This window comes from Coturnix japonica, chromosome 2 (genome assembly GCF_054131305.1).
Source record: "Coturnix japonica strain WE chromosome 2, WE-NBRP24, whole genome shotgun sequence".
NCBI classification, from domain to species: Eukaryota; Metazoa; Chordata; class Aves; order Galliformes; family Phasianidae; genus Coturnix; species Coturnix japonica.
The window spans coordinates 7,694,748-7,715,867 of NC_140664.1; the positions used below are offsets into that span (position 1 = coordinate 7,694,748).

At 39.3% G+C, this 21,120-nt stretch overlaps 1 protein-coding gene across 15 annotated transcripts in view; it reads right to left on the minus strand.

Annotated features, from left to right (window-relative positions):
- Positions 1-2,753, minus strand: part of EFR3A (EFR3 homolog A) — a 66,353-nt gene extending 63,600 nt beyond the window's left edge. For all 15 annotated transcript variants that reach the window (XM_085536970.1, XM_085536968.1, XM_085536974.1 and 12 more), the window contains exon 1: positions 2,693-2,753. The gene's annotated coding sequence lies outside the window, so the exon portion shown is untranslated. The remainder of the gene's footprint in view (positions 1-2,692) is intronic.
- Between the last annotated feature and the right edge of the window lie 18,367 nt (positions 2,754-21,120).

A 21,120-nucleotide genomic window follows, 5' to 3' on the forward strand; every position in this document is an offset into this window, starting at 1 on the left:
GAAAGAGTGAAAAACACTGTAGACATCTAAAATAGAAAGATCTCATAGCCAATATTCTACTATGTCAGATTATCACAGTAATTTACATGACTCTATTCAGCGTGGGGAAAAAATAAAGAGGTATTCAAAGCTTTGGACCAAATCTGATTTCATAAGGACTGTCTTTAAAAAACAAGATTATAGGCACAAGTGCTGGATGATGGGGAAAAAAACATAAACAGAGGAATTATTTTCTTGGTCCAATACAACCATATATGTATATCCAAAAAAGTATATACCCCTGAGCTTCAGCTGGAGAAATCAGCATATTTAAGTTTTTGTATTTTCTTTCCATAACTGCACCATTATGTAACTCCATTATGTAACACTATAAATAATTAACTTAATTTGAGCATTCGAAATGAGATTGTAAACTGGGCACCCATCCATTCCTCCAAATTAAGACAAAGGAAAGCACAGTTTTAAGCTTCTCTCGCAGTCAGAAGTTCTAGGCTGGTGAGCAGGTATGAGCTGAAAATACTATAATGCACTACGCATTAAGTTCTGACATTGCTTGTTTCCCCACTCATATTTCCTACCTGAAAAATTGATCAAAACAGTTATTTCTGTCAATAGGCAAATAGCCTATGAGATGCAGGATTAACAAGTCCCATGCTCACTGTTAAATATCAACAGTTTGGCTCCAGGTACAGCCTCTAGACAAATGCGGCTATAAATGAATCCTTTCTCCCTTTCTCAAAGGCCAGCTTAACCCAATTTCCATGTCAGTGTCAACAATGTGTGGGAGCCTTTTCACGCATTAATGGCATTACAATTCAGTTCAGGAAATCTTTACCCCTATTTTTCTTTTTCTTTTTTTATTTTAGGAGCATTGACACACTAACTCTTCTCCAACACAGCCTGGAGGTCACATAATCTAACCCAGGTTTTTGGTTTTGTTTTTTTTTTTAATCTTAATATCTCAGCTCCAAGTACTACCGGATACCTCCGTAACCACATTAAGCTTAAAGGAAGAAATGGTAATATTATTAGTTCTCAGTAACAGGATTAGTGAATCTGCACCTCAATTACCTTAAGCATGGCTCCATGCAGGACACTTACTGGCAAGCTCTTGTAAATTCACATGGTAATGCCTGTCCACAAAAGTGTACATCATCTGCCAGACAGTGCTGGCAAAAGAACACACAGCAACACCAAAGCAAATAAGAACTTTACAGTAAAGCTTAAAGCTATTTAAGAATGCTCACTGTCTAGTCCTATTGGACAGCCTTGCTGTGTTCAATCAATGGCCGCCACCCTCCTGATCAGGCTGCCCAGGGTCCATCCAATATAGTACTGAGTGCCTTCAAGGACGGGTCATAAAGATACACAGTGAGATACTGCTGTATTAAAGGCCATTTCATAGATACTTTTGTCTGAGTTAGAAGAGACCTTTAAAGGTCATCTAATCCAACTTCCATGCAATGAACAGGGGCAGGCAGCTACAGCTAGATCAGGTTGCTCTGAGACTCATTCAGCCTAACCCTGAACGCAGATACAGGGACAAGGCATTCATCCCATCTCTGCGCAACCTGTTCCACAACAGGGGGTAAAGAGTCTGCCCCCTTCCTTATTACAGTCCCCCTTTGGATACTGAAAGGCTGGTGTCCCCACAGTGCTTTCTTCCCCAGTGTGCACAGCCCCAGCTCTCATCCTGACCTCATAGGGGATGTGGCTCCCAACAGACCTGTGTCTCTCCTGTGCAGAGAACTCCACAGATCTGTTCTTACCAACCTGCCTGAACTGCTTACAGAATCACAGAGTGACCCGGGTTGGAAGGGACCACAAGGATCATGTAGTTCCAACCCCCCTGCCTGGCAGGGGCACCAAACATACACCTTTACTAGATCAGGTTGCCCAGGGCCCCGTCCAACCTGGCCTTGAACACGTCCAAGGACGGGGCATCCACAACCTCCCTGGGCAGCCTGTTCCAGGGCCTAACCACTCTCCTAGTGAATAAGTGCTCACCAGGAGGGAATGCTATCCAGATTAGGAATCCAGGCAGCTGGGATCCCTCCCTATGGAAAGGGGCATTGACAAAGTGACTGCAAAAAACCAAAATCTCTCCCTGTCTGGATGCAACTTCTATCACCTGCGAAGGAAAGGTATCTTTGCAAAGAAGGCATCACATATTAGCCAGGAAAAAAAAAAAACCCACCGTGGAAAGATGCATCCATTATCTATTGAGAAAACCACCAGGAAACAACTCCAACTCAAAGTCCTCCTCCAGTGCCAGCAAACTGATAACGGGGACCTCAGCACGGCTAGTAAGGCTCTGACTACGGGCAGTCTCAAGGCAGGCCTCCTGCACTCGCATGTCATACAGGCACCACTCAGGCAGAGCATCCTCCTGGGACCCTGCAGGGCCAGCAGCAGGACACGCTGAGGGGCCATCACGCTGCTCTTCGCTCACCTTCCATTTCTCTTCCTTTTCCCCAATCTCTCGCCTCCTCCTCCGCCGCCTCTCAGCGCCTGCCCGCCCCGCACGGCCTCCTCGCTCCCAAACGGGACGATAAGAGGAAAAAAAAAAAAAGAACAAAAAAAAAAGAGAAAAAAAAAAAAAAGAAGAAGGAAAAAAAAAAAAAAAAAAAAAAGCGATCGCGGAAACAAAAACACAGAAAAAAAAATCCGCTTCCTGAACCCCTGCACTCACCTCAGCCACCGCTCCGGCTCAGTTCAGCGGCCGCCATCTTCTCCCCACCCCCTTTCGCGTTGCTGCCTGCCCCGCAGTGTACGCCGGGACCTGTAGTTCTACTGGGGCTACGCTGCGTAATGGGCGTCGTGAATAGCTCTAAGGGAAACCGACGTAAAGCTGCTGCTGTAGATCCAAGGCTGCGTTAGATCTTAATGCTTTCCCATTGAAACAGGCTTCAAGTCGGGCCTGTTCGATGCCTGGTTTTCTACAAGGACAAAGAGAAATGTTAAATACTTGCTTTCTGTTTCTTATAAAGGAAGTGCCAGTTTATTGAGTTACATTGGTGGCGAAAATGTTTTCTTCTAGTTTCCTTGCATTACGAACATCTTACGAATATCAAATAGAGCCCAAAACATAAAATAGATTCACTGTTGGGACTGTAGTTTGTTTGAAGAGATAGAATATGTTTTAAAGCAGTCATCTTCTATGACATTACTTGATAAACCATGTCGTAACTAATGCTCAATAAAAATCATTAAAGCCCTTAGCCTAATTGCAGTGCTGCTATTTAAAACAACTGTTTTCCTAATTCAGTTTCAAAATAGAGGAAACAGCTGTAGTCTATGAATATGTATGTGCTGATCTCTGTGAGTTTTATTATGTATAATGTCGGGAATAGGAAATTTAATTGTACAATAATGAATTTCTCATTTCAGTGAGGGCATCAGAAGAGTATCCTGCCACCTTGCTCTCCAGCAAGTTTTCCATTCACTGTCAATTGAAAGACACACCTCATCCTTTGACCACATCTAGGGCGACAAACTGCTCAATAGGAAGTTTAATTAAGTTCATGTGAAATTTCCATAGGGCTTATTTTTAGTTAAGCCATTCAGTATTACTTTCAGTCATCCCGCACCCATTTTCAGGTGGACTGGTTGATATTACAGCCAACATCTCCTAAATCTTCTGGAGCTGCAGTACATGTATGCACTGATCCACAGATTCACAAAACTCTGTGTCCCAGGTGACCTGCCATTTTTTATTTTAAGTGGTGATGATAACATATGTACAACTTTTAGAGCTTTTCATCTCAAAATATGTAGAGTATGAGACAGAAACATTCAGTTCCGTGACTAACAACGTGGAGACGTGATTTGTGCTAGTAATTTGGCATTAGCAGTTCCACATTTGCTAATTAGATTTCTTATACACATAAAAGCACAATGAAGTGCTCAGTGTCTGGAACAAGCAGCAAAAAGTACCTTATTATGTAGCCACTGGGGGTTCAAAGGGGTAAAAGGAATGATTAGTTAGTGTTAGACAGTCTGGTAGTTTGAGCTCTATTCAAGGATTTTTAAAAGAAAAAAATATCAGCTGAGTTAATGTACACCAGGAGCAGGCTAAGTTAGGGATTACCAAATGTTACACTGCTTTTCTACCTGTATATGAGAGATATTTACATTTAAAAGATTTAGTTTCACATAGCTTTTTTTGTAAACAGAAAAAAAAAAATAAGAAAATGTGCAATATATATCAAAAACAAACAAATCAGTGCTGAGTTGGTGAATGATGTATAGCTGCTCACCACTACACTGTATAAATGCTTTATGGTAATTCATTTTGGATTTCAGCAGTAAGAAGCAGTAGTTTTATTGGAATGATTGCCAGGCTTGCTCGACTACCTGTAAAGAAAACCATTCACAGGCATTTCATTTGACTGTTTTTTATTTTTATAATCATTTGCCAGTTGAAATGTTGTTTATTTTGCAGTTTATTTTTTCAACCACATATATAAATATGGTTCATTCTATAAATGCTGGTTACTACAATATTTTATGAACAGCCAAGTGTAGTTGATGATAAGAGAGATTTCTACCAAGAGTAATTATCCTGCAGCGGTCTGATCCGCAGGCTCTGTGTTAAGAAATTTGCTCTTGTCATAGTTCATTTTGGCAGAAGGCAGAGTGGATGCAAACCAACAATATTAACCAGCCCTGAAAGCAGAGCAGAGAGTTCATGCCAATTCAGCCCTGCAAACCACCCAGTAGCTCATGTTAGATTTTTCTTTTCCAGTCTCTTCTTGAGCAAGGTTTCTCAGTGACAGCTCTGCTCACTAGGCAGACAGCTGTCAGAAGGACAGTAAAAATAGATTGGAATGGTTATGTTTTTTTCAAGATTCTCAGAAAGTGCTGAGCAGCGCTGTCAGAAAAGTTGGTGTCTTGCAGATGTCTTGGAGCAAAAAAATTCAGATCACCTCCAAAATCCCCAAATTCTTTCAGAATTATGTTCATGTGTACATGAAAATAAATTCTACCTAAGAATTAAGAGTGTTGATATTACAGAGATGTTTTGTCTCATATATAATGTGTATTTGATGATCAGTAATAGTTTATAATACAAATGACGCAGAGGTTCTTTGCTTTTTTAAAGTTATTTAAGTCCTGCAGTCAAAGAGAATTTACAAAAAGTTTATTCAAACATTAAAAGAAATCTTACTACAAAGGATCACATGTTTTTAATCGTAGAATCATAGAATAGCTTGGGTTGAAAAGGACCACAATGATCATCCAGTTTCAGCCCCCCTGCTATGTGCGGGGCTGCCAGCCACCAGACCAGGCTGCCCAGAGCCACATCCAGCCTGGCCTTGAATGCCTCCGGGGATGGGGCATCCACAACCTCCTTGGGCAACCTGTTCCAGTGAATCACCACCCTTTGTGTGAAAAACTTCCTTCTAATATCTAACCTAAACCTCCCCTGTCTCAGTTTAAAACCACTCTCCCTTGTCCTATCACTGTCCACCCTCATAAACAGCCGTTTCCCCTCCTGTTTATGTGCTCCCTTCAAGTACTGGAAGGCCACAATGAGGTCTCCCCAGAGCCTTCTCTTTTCCAAACTAAACAAGCCCAGTTCCCTCAACCTTTCCTCATAGGAGAGATATTCCAGGCCTCTCATCAACTTAATGGCCATCCTCTTGGCCGTTCATAATGGCCCTTAATGCATTAGGAGTGTTTGCCATAATAACATTTTTACAGATTAGACCAGTTTTGATAGAATTTATTTTTAGAGCTGATGGTGTAAATGGTTTTATATTACCATATTTAAATGAGGTCTGTGTTGTTAAAATTTAATTTGCTTGTCTGACTGGGGGCAGGAGGGCAATGCAGTACGAAACCTTCTCCAATATTGAATAGGTGGCAGTGTGATGTACTGAATATTCTATGTGAAACTCAGAGTTTATGTAAAGAGAGCTAGCTAGATGTATGATTCCCAGTTGATCTACATGACATTTTTTCCTTCTCCAAATCAGTGCCATGTTATATTAGTCAAGTTCATAATCCATTTCTCAGGGCTGATATACCTTGGTATATTCTGCATATCTTCAACTGAATCCTTCTTTTCCCTCTGCTGTGTAATAAGGGACTAATGTCAAGAATTTTCATTACCATCACATCCAAAAATAGAATCTAATTATTCTTTTCCATTTCCAGGCTCAAGTGATTTTTTGAGAACTGAGTAAAACCCTGTATAAAAAAATGAATTTACTTCAGTCTTTCTGTGTTTCATTTAAAGAACGGATAACAAACAATGTACATTAAGTTCCATGCAATTTATTTTTGTTCATTTTTCTTTGAATTCTAAGTCATATGCAATCACTCTGTCTTATAAGTTCCCAATAACATCTCCTCCCCTCTGCCAGGAATTGACAGCAAGACCCAGGAATCCCATCAACCCTCAGTTGTTAGCTCATCTTTTTAAGTACTGGATAACTGGAAATACTGGGAGTAGAGCTATCTAAGAGATGACTTGGATAAAGTCAGATAATTTTGTGCATTTTAAAAAGTAATTTCCTGCCCTTCTCACTTCACTTAAATCCAAAAATTGTGTTCAGCTGGTTTATAACATTTTTACCCTTCCTATCTTTTTTTCACTCAATTCTAAAGTCATACTGTACAACACAAAATCATCAGTGTATTTCATTTAGAGAATATCAGTATAGACATAGCATTTATTTCATATTTTTTTTTCCACTCGTATCTACTTGGCACATATGTCAGATTTGCCTGCAGCCCTTTAATGTAGGAAATAATAAATAAATCACTGAGGTCCATATATAAGAAATGCCAGGAGGTGGCGTGAGCCTACTTGTTTTACTCCCTCAGACTCAGGTGCTCAGTTTTCCACTGCGTATGATCACATACTATTGCTTCCATTTGGACCTCTGCCCCATTTTATGTACACAGCAACCATGAGAAACTATAATCTCTTCAATCATCATTGTTTGAGATGTGTACTAATTAAGTGTTTATAAGTACTTAGATTTTGCTTTTAAAACTTCATTTTTATCTGGACTCATGCCAAAGTACTTGCTGGTTATTGTCTGTGTTCACAAAATGGAATGTATTAATTTGCTTTACATGGCACCTTTTTGAGATGAATAGGAAATCCACTATCTCATTTGAGCAGAAGCATCATTAAGGTTTGGGATATGGAGTTTGAAATGCAGAAATCTTGACTTTTCTGGAGAATTTATGTAGGTGGTCATTTGCTACTGATCTTTAAAATGACTGCTGCCAATGCCTACCCACTCAAACATCTCCTGTGATCTCCTGCTCTCCTGTGTCCTAGGAATAACATCTGTGTTTTCTTCTTACTCCCTCTGCAGCAGTGTGTGCGAATAGGAGTGGATGCTGCTACTACTTTACTGAAATAAATTGTGAATAAGCATAAGCTAAGAGAGTCATAGAAGATCATGGGAGAGGAGAGTAGAAGATGGAGACCAAGGCCCCATGTCCTTCTTTATCCAAGAGTCCTCCAGAGTTGTGCTGACAGCACTTAGTATCCCTTAACAAAAGTTCTGCAATCATCACTCAGTATCCCTCATCTCTCACCGAAATTCTCCCCACTTCACTTGTTTGCCTCACAGCCATGGGGTCTTTCCAGCTCGTTGCTTGCATTTTCCCATGATTTCCTCTAGCCACTTTCCACCTGCTTTCCTCTTACCTAACTGCCCACTCACACTGAAAATGAATCTTGCCCTATGTCTCAATAGCTAATTAAAAATTACTATATTCAAACAAAATACTAACATGTGGACTCTCACCTTCTTTTGCTCTTTTTTTTTTTTCTTCTCCTTTTTCCTTTCCTCTCCTCTTCATTCCTACTCTCCCCCTTCCTTACTCCCCCTCTCCCTCCCCCTTCCCTTTCCTTTCCCTTCTGCTTTTTTCCTCCCCTATTTATTTATTTATTTATTTATTTATTTTGGAGAAATTTCCATTGTATTTGTGCATTTAATTGTGCCAATATTCCAAGTTTACAAATAGAGTACTGTGATAAAGATGTTTCCTTATTGAGTTTATGTTGGAAGCAGCAGCCTGGGAAGGGATCGCACCCTCAATGTGACATCTGTGACTATCAAAATCTGAGACAGGTTTCAGATTTTCTCTAAAGTGTGCCAGCTGGTCTTGTGTGCTTACAGCCCAATTCTGTAAACCATATATCCCTAATGGAAAAGAATTCACATGAGTTTTCACACTGAAGACATAACATTCCTTAGAGCCAAAACTGATCAAAAAGGTGGCAGCCAGTAAGGTCAGCATTTCCAATGCTAGGTGACTACTGTTAGTGAACTAGCCTGATGCTATCTGTCATTGCTAACACTTTTCTTTAGGCACCGGAGTTTGCTTTTTTGCCCAAAGTAATCCAGAAATTGTACAACTGAGTGCCGTGTCCTGCCTCACAATTTGTAATCCCATGAAACTTGGTCCTACTCAACCACAAGTGGTGGAATCTAAAATTCTTCTAAATTTTCCAAGCTAGTCTGGATGTTCAATGAGAGACTGAAGGAGTAACAATATATTTAAGTACACAAACTGACTTGAAAAAAAAAAAAAAGCCAGAAAATTTTTCTGTGGCAAAATGCAACTTTTTGACATTGCTGGCTTTTAAATTCACTCCAAGAAGTGATATTCAGAGAATCACTGACAGGGTCAAGTTCTGACATCACCTTCCCTTTTCAGTTGAAATAAGTGATATTGCATGCATGTGAATGAGTAACACTTAGCTCAGTGTGTTTCATCCACATTAGCTGCTGTAGAAAAATTATAGTTGCTTGACCATATTCTGTCCTTTTCCTTGGTATAGTTTTGGCAAACAGATACAGCACTTATGACTGTTTAGTATGTCTGAGAAAAGTCTTTACAGTTTCAGATGCAACAGAATCTATAACCCTCTTTAACCAACCCTGTCTTTTCTGAATAGGTAATTTTTGAATATAAGCAAGCATTGCTAAATTGCTTTTACATTTCAGTTGTTTGTAGTTCCTGTTGGCTTTGTTATTGTTCTACAGAAAGCATGAAAGATAGATTTGCTTTATTTCTATTTTTTGAAATAGCCTGCAGAAAAAAAAACTTTCTCACTGAAGGAATAACTTATTGTTTCTGAGAAATAGAACTTCTATTTCACAATATTTGAGATGGTTTTTGCTTCAGAGTTTCTGAAGCAAGAGATCTTGTGTGTATTTTTAACAGTCTTCAAAATTCAAATATTCAAATCCTCACAGTACTGAAGAAGTAAAAATTATAATAATGTGATTCCTTTCTCGGACACTGATGAAAATAATTGCTCTACCTGGTCCTCAAATCTAGTTCCTGATTATTTCTGATACTGGAGATGCTCTTCCCTATCGTAATATAAGACTGGAAACAGGAAGTAATCACAATCTTGCTGAAAGATGTTCCTTTAACTTCAGTAGAGAACAGATTTCATTTAGAAGTTTCTGCAGCACAAGGAGGAATGAAGGTATATATATATATTTGCTTACTTAGGTCTGTGTGTAACCTTGAATCTTCAGAGTAAAGGAACCAAGTAAAAATCTCTTTTCTCAAATGAGTCCTAGAAGCAGTATATGCTGCTCTAACTATTGCAGTAATACGCAGTTTTCTTACATTTAATTTATGGAAAGTTAACTGGGTTATTTTAATAGCAGTCATCTATTTCCTTTCACTAAAATGTTTCTTTTGTTCAGGTAATTGGATACAACTGGCTGACAAAAATGATAACTAATGGGCAAATTTATAATGTACTGAATTTATACTGCAGATGTGCAGGGTTTTTTTATGTATCATTAAAATGTGTTCCAAAACCAAAAAGGAATTTGATAACAAACATGCACAGTGTGGCAAAAGCCTCTGTGAAGAGAAACGCAGATCTGGAGTCAAAGGTTCTTCATTAGAACATTATTAAAATCTTTGCAACATTTTGAGAAGTCTTGTTAAAAATACTTTGGTGGCATCAGGGTACAGAGTAGGATTCTAATCTGCCATGTATATTCCCTTGGTGATTGTCTATAATGAAGTCAAAATGAGATGAATTTACAATATGAGATACATCTACAGGATAAGGGATTGGCCAGATGGTCGGACTTGGATGTGTGATTAACAGCACAATGTCCAAGTGGAGACTGGTGGAGACTGGTGACAATGGCATTCCTCAGGGATTGGTACTGGGACAAGAGTTATTCAACATCTTTGTAGATGACATGGACAGTGGTTTTGAGAGCACAGCAGACACCAAGCTTAGTGATGCAACTGACGTGCCAGACAGAAGGGATGCTATCCAGAAGGACCTAGGAGAGCTCACAAAGTTCAGTAAGGCCAAGTGCAAGGTCTTGTACCTGAGTTGGGACAATCCCAAACACAGATACAGGTTGGACAGAAAATGGCTCTGTGGAGAAGGATTTAGTGGTGTTGACTGATGAAAGACTCAGTATGAGCCAGCAGTGTGTGCTGCAGCCCAGAATGCCAATTGTATCCTGGGATGCAATCAAGAGAAGTGTGACCAGCAGGTTGAGGGAGGTGATTCTGCCCCTCGACTCTGCTTTTGGGTGGATCCTACCTGGAATACTGTGTCCAATTATGGGACTCTCAACATAAGAAGGACATTGAAGTGTTGGAGTGGATGTAGAGGAGGGCTATGAAGATGATCAGAGAGCTAGAGCACCTCCCCTATGAGAACAGGCTGAGAGCCTGGGGAAGGCTCCATGGCAACCTTATATTGCCTTCAGTACCTGAAGGGGGCCTGTAGGAAAGCTGGAGAGGGACTTTTTATAAAGGCATATAGTGACAGGACAAGGGGAAGCAGTTCTGAACTGAAAGAGGGTAGATTTATACTAAATATTAGGAAAAAATTATTTGCTATGAGGGTGGTGCAGGTTGCCTAGCAAGGCTGTGTATGCCGCCACACTGGAAGCATTCAAGGCCAGGCAGGATGGGGCTTTGAGCAACCTGGTCTAGAGGGAGGTGTCCCTGCCTATAGCAGGGGGGTGGAGCTAGATGATCATAATGGTCCCTTCCAACTCAAACCATTCTATGATTATATAATTGTGATTTTTCATTTATTTTCCTTTTGTAAATATTAATCAAATCTTGTCTCTAAGGAGAACTTTAAGATTCTCCTCTTTCCTTTCCTCCTTCTCTCCTTCTCTTTTCTGTTTATCAGGATAGGTTCCCCAGAGTGTGTGATGACATCCATTCTACAGTTGGAAAATAATGCCATGATATTTTACATCAATGCGATTCATCAGAGCTGAAAGCAGTGTCTCTTGATAGTTTTGAAAAAAAGAAAATTTGATTTCACAAGGAATAAGGCTTAGCAGAACAGACGCTCTGTCTTGTACTCATCTGGCCTTTCATGTTATGCTCAACAGATCTTGTTGTCTGTCTTCTAGCTTAAAAAGAGGAAATTGCTAATACTAAAATTTGCATTGCTTATGGTAAGGAAAAAAAAAAAAAGAGATAGAAAAAGAAATGCTTTGTCATGATATAATGTTCTGTTTCTCTTGTTTCATAACCATCTTCAGAAGCCTTTCATCTATGGATACAGTTGCAAATGAATCAGCCCAGGTTTAGCCTCTTTAAGACCAGGATGAAGTGACTGGCACTCCCCACGGTTGATCGAGATAACTCTCCAGACTTAACTATAAAAGAATTTATGGTTTAAGCCAACATTAATTAATTAATTTATTTAATTTTTAAAATAAAATGTTAAATTGCAAGATTCAAAGCAAATGATGAAAAATGTTTTTCAGTATAAAACACAAATATAAACTCATCCTGTATTTATTCTGAGTACCTTTAGGCAAATTTTTGTCGTTGATGTGATGACTCAGTAACTTTCACATTCCATCTATTTACTGGTGGTCCAGTGGATATTTGAGTATCTTCTGTGTGCTCTGTACGTTCTCTCAATGTGTAGGTAGAAATTCTTTCTTTCACATAATCAAAGCCATCCTAAAGAAACAACTTTGTCTCCTTATTTGACCTTTTTGGAGGAACAGGTTTGTACAATCCTCTTTTCCCTCCCAGCTACTGTAATGTACCAGGACATAGTGCTTCTTGCCTTGTCAGTCCCATTCCAGAGAGAAGCCGTCCATAAGATTATACATTCCTACTTGACTTGCAACAGATTATCTTTTTCATCTCTTCTTCTTCTTTAACAAAAAGAAGAATGAAAGTAATTGAAGTAAGAGAGTATTGTTAATAATTTTTGAAGTTGCTGTTTTCCCCAGGAACTCTCTATGGAGACATGAAACAACTTTGCTTACAAAACAGTAATGATAGGCAAAAACCTAAGTTGGAAGCAAGTTAAAATTGAGAAAAAAAAATAGTTTGTTTGACAATCGTCTTGACTTCATCCCTAATTTTTCGAAGGGAGGCTGAACAACTGCAGTACTCCATCTGTAGCTTATCTTTAGCCTCTCAGTCTTATGTTTGAGACTCCAAAATAGCTCTCCAAAGCAGGTGGAAATGATTGGTTTTCATGCTTCCTTGAGATGAGATTGCTTTTATTCTCCTATAGCATTTATTAGGAATGGGTTTATGTGATTGGCTGTTTGAACTGAGTCTGAGGAACATTTCTCAGAACCCCTCATGTCTTTGAAAATCTCTACAATTAAAACTTCTGATGAGATTAGCTTGAGAAGTTGCTTTCTTTGATTCTGAAAATATATGACCATGATACAAATAAACAAACATGACAAACTCAGGGATTTTTATTAATTGCATTATTTGGCTTCCTTTTTTTCCAATTTGATCATAAGGAAGAGGTGAGCCACTAAGAACAGATGGGGGTTGCAGCTGTGTGATGTTGTGGCACAGAGAAGGGAAAGGGACCAGCTTAAGAGTTGGAAGAGAACTCTGAGGCTTGTAATTTCTCTGTGCTCCTCTTGTTTTCATTGCAGCTTCTGTACTTCCTCCTATGTATGTTCCTGGCAGGGATGGCTCTCTGGGAAGTTAACCTACTTACATAGCTGTCCCATGCCTTGATGAGGGAGGACACCCAAAACCTGAAGAGTCACACCGTTTGGTTGATGTGACAGTTGATTTCCTATGTGTCAATCAGTCTGGTAAGGAAAGAATTGAGTCCAGAAACTGATATCACTGAGTCTACTATATTGAGACTTCATACAACTCAAAAAAAAACAACCCTATTACACAGCTTTTCCTTTAACATATGAAGCCTGCTCAAGGTTCAAGCTTGAAGGACGTGCTGACAAACCATAGAATCACAGAACCATTAAGGTTGGAAAAGACTGAGATCATCTGGACCAGACATCCACCTACCACCAATATGACCCACTACCACCCATGTCCCTAAGTACTACATCTAGCCTTTCCTTAAACACGTCCAGGGATGGTGACTCCACCATTTCCCTGAGCAGTCTGTTCCAGTGTATCACCATTCTCTGATAATAATTTTTTCCTAATATCTGACCTGAACCTCCTCTGGCACAACTTGAGGCCATTCTCCTGTCACTAGTTAACTGGGAGAAGAGGCTGACCCTCACCTTGACACAGCAAGTTGCTAGCAGCTTCCTTGTACTCTCCCTGAGCTGCAAAATGCCATAACTATATTACAGAAAACTATTAGTATATCTGTTCAAATGAATAAAGCATTTGAATATGAATGATGAGCTGTTCACAATTCAACATTTATGAGATTCTAACATGCATTTCAATGTTATATGAAGCTTTCTGATACTTCAACGAGATCCTCAGCCTGAAGAGAGTATCCAAGTAAAATAAAGCTGAGGTGAGAAGTACCTTTACCTCCATGAGCATGCTTCAGCATCCTGAGCCACAGTACTTCTTCTACCCTTCAGAAACGCATTTGATGGGAGTGAGAGAAGTACAGGAAGAGTTGGACGTCTGCAAGCTGTGAGGCATATTTAGAACTAGGAGACAAAATACAAGAAAGAATAACTGGTCTTTGAATATTTGTGTTTCACAGACTGAAATCCCCTGTGTTTTATACACTGGAAGGAAGACTAAAGTTAGAAAAATGATTAAGGGACGACAACATCAGCCCCCTCCCTGACACAGATTTTGCTTTTGATAGGACTGACTCATTCTGTTCTTTCTTTAGTGAGACAGAATAGAATAACAATGTCCCTTGTCATTACTAAAATTCAAAATACAATTCATTTATAAATATTGCTATTAATTTCAAAATCTCTTGGGGTACTGATGTCTAATTCCTATTATACCTTACAAACATGTCTTACACAATCATATTGAAAACATATTTATATATTCCTCAGTTCTGATTAATAAATATATCAGCAAAAAATAAAGTTCAGACCAGATCATTTTCTTGCAAGTTTACCTATCTTTTCAACTCTTTGACTGATTGAAAATATGATTTGCGTTAATTACTCATCACAAAAGCTTTCGCCATAAGCAGGGAGTAGGGAGTCTGCCTCTGCTCTTGCACTTTCATGTGCTTAGGAGTAAGACACTTCATCTTCTGTTCTCCTATTTCTCATCTCTGAAATGGCATCAATAAATGTTACATCCTCCATAAAGAACATTTGCTTCCACTGGTGGAAAGCACTTGTTCTGAATCAAGGTGTTCCTACAAACTCAGAATGCCTCACTTCTCTTCCTGCTTCTCCCAGACTGAGAGAATAGCTTAATTGCTTAATTATTATTATTATTTTAATTTAATTTAAACAATAATAACTGGCATGAAATTTTTTGTCTTTCCTCTTAAATGTTTGTGTCTCATGTGTCTTATGTCAGTTTTTTATTCATTACAGCCAGTTAAAGACCTACTTACTGACTGCCCCGGCAGGAGGCAGTACTAGATATGGAACTTGCCAAGAGGAAAATAATGAACAAGATGGTTTCTTCACTCCACTTCTTAATCAGATATTGAGAATGAAGTTAAATTTCACAACAGTATATGAAGTTAAACAGACTAGACTCCAGATGGACTGACCTGACACATACCTGATTTGGTTTCATAACAATTATTTTCAGATCAGATTGGTCTCCTAAAGTATGTGCATATAACATTTTTCTTCTGTGCCTGCTTTAAGGTTAGTGTCTGCTTGGAACATTTATAGATGAGATTATGATTTCATCAGTATACTATTTCAAAAAGTACTTTAACTGGTTTATGAAAGTATTCCATTAAAGGTAAAGTGGAACAGAATGCATTGCAGAATGTAATCGGTGCTATGAAATATGCTTTCTGTACTTTGTAACAAGCTTGTCTTCACAATACATGCTGTTTCTGGGAAACTGAGTTGTTTCTCTGTGTTAATCCAATGTGAGTTGCTGCAGTTAATACACAGATTAACACAGAAACACAGTACTGTAATTCTCTTTTAAGGAAATCAGTGTGTTGTGTATGTTTGGTGGCCCTGAGTGTATGTTTGGTGGCCCTGCTAGGCAGGGGGGTTGGAACTACATGATCCTTGAGGTCCCTTCCAACCCGGGTAATTCTGTGATTCTGTGATTCTGTGATTCTGTGATTCTGTGTTAATGCTAACAACTGTGTTGAGCATGGATAGCAGTTGCAATCTCACCCCCTTTCTAACCAGCACTGAGCATCAGACAAAACAATCCTTAAGTCTTAACACAGAGCATCACCTCTCGATGGGATCGCTTTCTGCACAGGGCTGGCTGCAGAGATGTCTTGGCACTGGGAGATCAGACCCCCATGAAAAAACCTCTTATAACCATTGTCTGTTTTATATAAAATTTTGCCAAAGGCAAAATCTCTTTTATCAGGAAAGGTTAACAGGTATCATCACAGAACAACTGGCAGACTTTCAGGCTTTGTGCTGCTCTTACACACTTCCAAATCTGGGAGGGTCAGGTGGGATATCAGAACATTCCTCACCATAGAGTGGTGACCATGGAAAAGGCTCCCCAGGGCAGTGGGCATGGCCCCAAACTGCTGGAGTTCAAGGAGTATCTGGACAATGCTCTCAGAGAAAGGGTCTGGATTACTGGGTGGTCCTGTGTGCAGCCAGAAGTTGGACTTGTTGAACCTGATGTATCTTTCCAATGTGGGATATTTTAAAGGAAAACAAATAATAACAAGGTATTATTATATTATATTTGGTGTTTTGTTTTGTTTTTTACTTTATCATAAAGAAATATGAGTTCAGAACCATTGTGGACTTGATGGTTATGATAATCTACCTGCAGGCTAACCTGCAGGTTCCTCATAGTAACGTTCCTCATAGTAACGTTATTGTTCCGAAAATTCCCAACAGTACTCTGAGCACTTTGAGAGTACTGAATTCTATGGTAACTTTCATTTAAGGAACAGAGTGAAAGAGTATGCTCCTTCAGTATGGAGGCTTCCATGGGGAAGATGTAAATGCAAGCTTTCAGTCAGCATGAAATTTATAGTTTAATCAGAATTTTATTCTGTTAACAAAATGTATGACACTGCAGGAGTTCAAAGTTCTTTGCATGTTATCTGTCACATTAAAGTTTTGTGCAAATAATATTATAAAATGCCAGAGGCTGATTTATGTTTAAACATCCTGAGTGTCCAACACACTTGCCTGGGCCACACTGAGTGAAGATGAATAGTCTCGGGTCTCATATAAAATATACATTTAATTTATATAAGTATTTTTTAAAATTATTTTTAAAAAGAGAGCAAGAAAAACAAAACGAAAGGTTTGGGTATGTATGCTTTAAAGGAGGACAATGGTTTGGAATACATGTACCAAACCTTTGGTCATCGTCTGAGAAAAGTAAACCACTTTATCATTTTTATTTGGTAGACTGTTAAAAAAATATGATGGCTAATTAGAACAGCACCAAAAAAAGTAGCTTCATTATGCAAAGTACTGAGATGCATAAGAATGCTCTATCATCAGGATCCAGAAATGAAAAGATGCATTAAATTAGTAACCTCAAACTTGGAAGTTTACAAGAAGTGCATATAAATAATTAATCTCAAAGAGGATATAAAAAATTAAAAGTAACTTGAATCTTGTGAACATGTGCAGTCCTTATGCAAGCAAAACTCCCACAGAAACATGGCTTTCCTATGGAAGAAGAGAAGGCCTCAGGGCTTAGAAGATGGGATCAGCTGAAGGAATAATGTGTGTATTATTAAAAATGATCTGATTTAAGAAACTGTTTCTTGAATTGAAAGCAGTAGTTTAATCCTTCCTAATAGATGTGATTATTTTCCGATTCTGTTTTTTTCCACATTATCCTTTGCAGCAAATATGAGAACAACGATTTCCAAAGGAAGATGTTAACATATGAGCTTGCTATTTTTACTTCTGTATGTTGGCTTGATTCTTTTGGGATTGATCCATGCCTATAACTCTAACTGTAATCTCTATTTTGTTTGCATAAAGCAAAGGCATTGGCTAGAAGCAAGAACTGATTAGTGACTTTTCTTCTGCTGCCCAGCTGAAGGAAATACATAAATGCACGGCTGTTCAAAGAGGTGCTAAATCAGTGCTCATCGTGAGTGCTTTGCTGGGCAGTTATCTGCAGACATCTTATGTACTTGAGAGAAAATAAAGGCCCTACACCCCTAGCTATTCTCCCTTTCTGCTCTGGTTCAGGCTGTAGCACACACTTAAATTATAGCCATTCCCCATTTTCCCAGAATAGGGCCAGCAAGCCTACCAGAAAGAAATAGTCAGTGAAAGGAAGAAAGCTTCAGGTATTGAAGTTAGTGGAAATTGAGGACTGTAAGACTTATAGTACCTCCTACCCATAGCAGCCTGCAACTGGGCTTGAAACAGAAATTGATGTCAACAGCTGTTATGTGAAATTCACACAACTACTAAAGTCTTCAGCTCCACTTGAATCCCCTGCTACTGCTGTCTCTCATCCTTTTAAGAAGCCACATCCTGGAACAAATCATTCGCTAGTAAATCCTGCAATGAATGTATGAATTCATTAAATAAAATTACTCTCAAGCATACATAGGACAGTATTAGTAGAAATCATAGAATTGTTAAGGTTGGAAAAGACCTCTAAGAGCATCTGGTCCAACCATCCACCTACCACCTATATTGCTCGCTAAGCCATGTCCCTAAGTACTGCACCTAGCTTTTCCTTAAGCACCTCCAAAGATGGTAACTCAACCACCTCCCTGGGTAGCCTGTTCCAGTGCCTCATCACTCTTTCCGAGAAGAATTTTTTCCTAGTATCCAACCTGAGCCTCCTCAGCTCAACTTCAAGCCAATCCCTCTAGTATTACTGCGGTTACCTGGGAGAGGTTGACCCTCAACTCACTACAACCTGCTTTCAGGGAATTATAGAGGGAGACATGGTCTCTCCTGGGCCTCCCTTGCTCCAAACTGAACAATTACAGTTCCCTCAGCTGCTTGCCAAAAAACTTGTGCTCCAGACTTGTCACAGCTTTGTTGTCCTTCTCTGAACACATAGTAGGTCTTTGACGTCTTTCTTGAACTGAGGGGACCTAAACTGGACACAGTGCTCCATGTGCAGCCTCACTAGAGCTGAGTACAGAGGGATGATCACCTTCCTGTTTCTGCTGGCTGCACTGTTTCTGGTACAAGCCAGGATGCCATTGGCCTTCTTGACTACCTTGACAAAATTCTGGCTCACATTCAGCCAAGCATTGACCAGCATCCTCAGATCCACTCCAATATCTACCCCTGGGGAACACCACTCATGACTTGTCATCAGCTGGATTTGACATTATTATTGCTTTTTATTGTGCTACTCACACTTGTTGCTTAGGCAAATACATTTCCGATCCTGGCTAGTTGCTGCAGAGCTCCATGCTCACCTTTACTGACTGTTTGACGAGACAGAAGATGGAGTGTAATTGATGTGAGACAAGTTCATCCTCAGATGTGCACATGGGAGAAACCATTCTTACTCACTCCCACAATCACAGTTTAATCAGTCTCCTGTGCCCCTTGTTTTCCTCTTGGATCCTTTTCATGTGCTTTCTATTTGTTTGTCCTGAGGGCAGATGAACACATGCCCTCTGATGCTTCAGAAATCCCCAGATCTAAATTACCAAATGCAGGTGCAATTGTATGCAGAAATGAAACTGAGTAAATTTCAGTTACAGAAAAAAAATAAAAATAAAAAAATCGTGGGCATCTTTAAAGAGGAATATCAAAATAATTTCCATTCACTGATTTATTGATTTATTGGCTTAATATAAAAATCTAAATGGCCTCAGATAGTAGTAGAAAATCCACCTAGCTATTGTCTCACAAAACTCTGTGCTCTTAGTTTCTGCTTAAGTTTTTAGAAAACCTGTAAAGTACATTGTGTTTGGAAATGCACAATAGATTGAACTGCATAAAGTGTCAGCAGTCAGGCAAAATGAAACTTTCAGGGAGGCACAATAGCAGAGAACATAATGGCATTTAGATTACTGGCCCATAAAGCATTGAACTATCAACAAGTGAACAAAAAACATAACCTATAAAGAAAACTCCCAGAGCAAAGTACAGTTATTCCGTCCCATTAAGAGATTCAGCTTCTTTTCTCATGTTTGAAGCAGATGGTTTGACAAGATTGGCAGTGCTCAGCAGCATGAACATAATCTAACTCATTCAGATAGGAGCTGAAAATAACAGAATGTAACTCAGCATGGAAAAAGATTCAAGCTAACACTTGCTTCAGTAAAGAAATTCAAAACAAAGAGGTGCAAACAGAACTAGAAACCTGGAAAGCAAGAGTGTTAAAGGAGGCCAGGAAAAGAGTGGCAAATAAATGATGTCCATCTGAGCAAGAGAGGGGTAATAGTTATGCAGCTTTTAATTATCCAAACTGTAATATGCCCGAGATGCTGAAACTTGCACTTCTCCGATCAGATAATGGATCAGTGATTACATAGATTTAAGGATGAGAAATCACTGGAGCCTGAGCTTCCAAGCCTTTTCTGAAATTTTCCATACGTCGCTGAACTTCTTCACATCAGAAATGAGACACAGCGGTTTACGGTTCAGGAAATCAATAAAACTTGAGTGCATTGCAAGTTGCTCTTTCTTTTGAGCCTTCCAGGGAAGGACTGAATCAGCACCACAGTGCCACCTTCTGAACCGTGTGCACCAAAGGCTACATTTCCTGCATCTCATAGAATAGTGCATAATCAAGATCCCGATACTGAGCTGCTCCAGTTCTTCACACAAGCTTGCTCTCTGAAGTCGATTCAGAAATGCTGGTAAATACTTTATGGTGCTTCCTGAAAGGTTTGGAAAGACTCCTTGCTTCTGTTCATCTCCCCAGCCAGCTTGCACACAGTTTACTGCAGTGCTTCCCTTGCTTCTTCCTGTAATGTGTGTCATGTCTTATTTGATCAGTGCAAAGTATTTATTATGAAGACTGAACAAAAGGAAACTTCTACAAATTTCATTTCACCAAATAATGACACTTCTTCTACTACAGGAAAAATTAAACTACACCCACAGCATGAAATTCTGTGTTTTTCCTTACAGAGTGGTTAGATATCTTGCTCTGGACATCTCCAGTTTCAGCTAACAAAATAACATATGAATGAACAAACAAATGGTAGGCTGGTCGTCATGAGAACAGAATAGAGGAGAACAAGCACCTCCCTTGCCCTGCTAACCACCCCTCTTCTAATGGAATCCAGGATACCACTGGCTTTCTTAATACTATCTCTGCAAGTCCAGACAGTATCCCTGTATTCTTCCCAGGTGGCAAATCCTTGCTTCCAGCGTCTGTACTTGTCCTTCTTTTCCCTGTATGATCAAAGGGTGCCTCAGAGCACATAAACTATGTTGTTTTTAGTATTATATTATTACTTTTTTATCTGTCTTTGCTTTGGAAAAGCCTTTCCCTGCATACTGCCCCCTCTTCTCCTACCATGGCCTGGAGAAATCCCCTTCTATAAGTAATTACTGGCGTATCTCCTGATGGTGTAGACTGTGATGTCATTTAATTTCCTTTTCTTCCTCAGTCCTTCTTAACATTTCCATAATGTTGCTCTCCTGCACATCTTTTCCTGTCTGCTTGGCTTTTTCCTCTTAAAACCATCTGAAGGCTCATCAGTATGGGTGCTCACCTTGAAGAAATCACATAACTCAAAAGAATTATTTTGTGATAACCTCATTAAATTCTCAACATTCATTATGTGAGGAGGTTGATATTTAGATCAGACACACT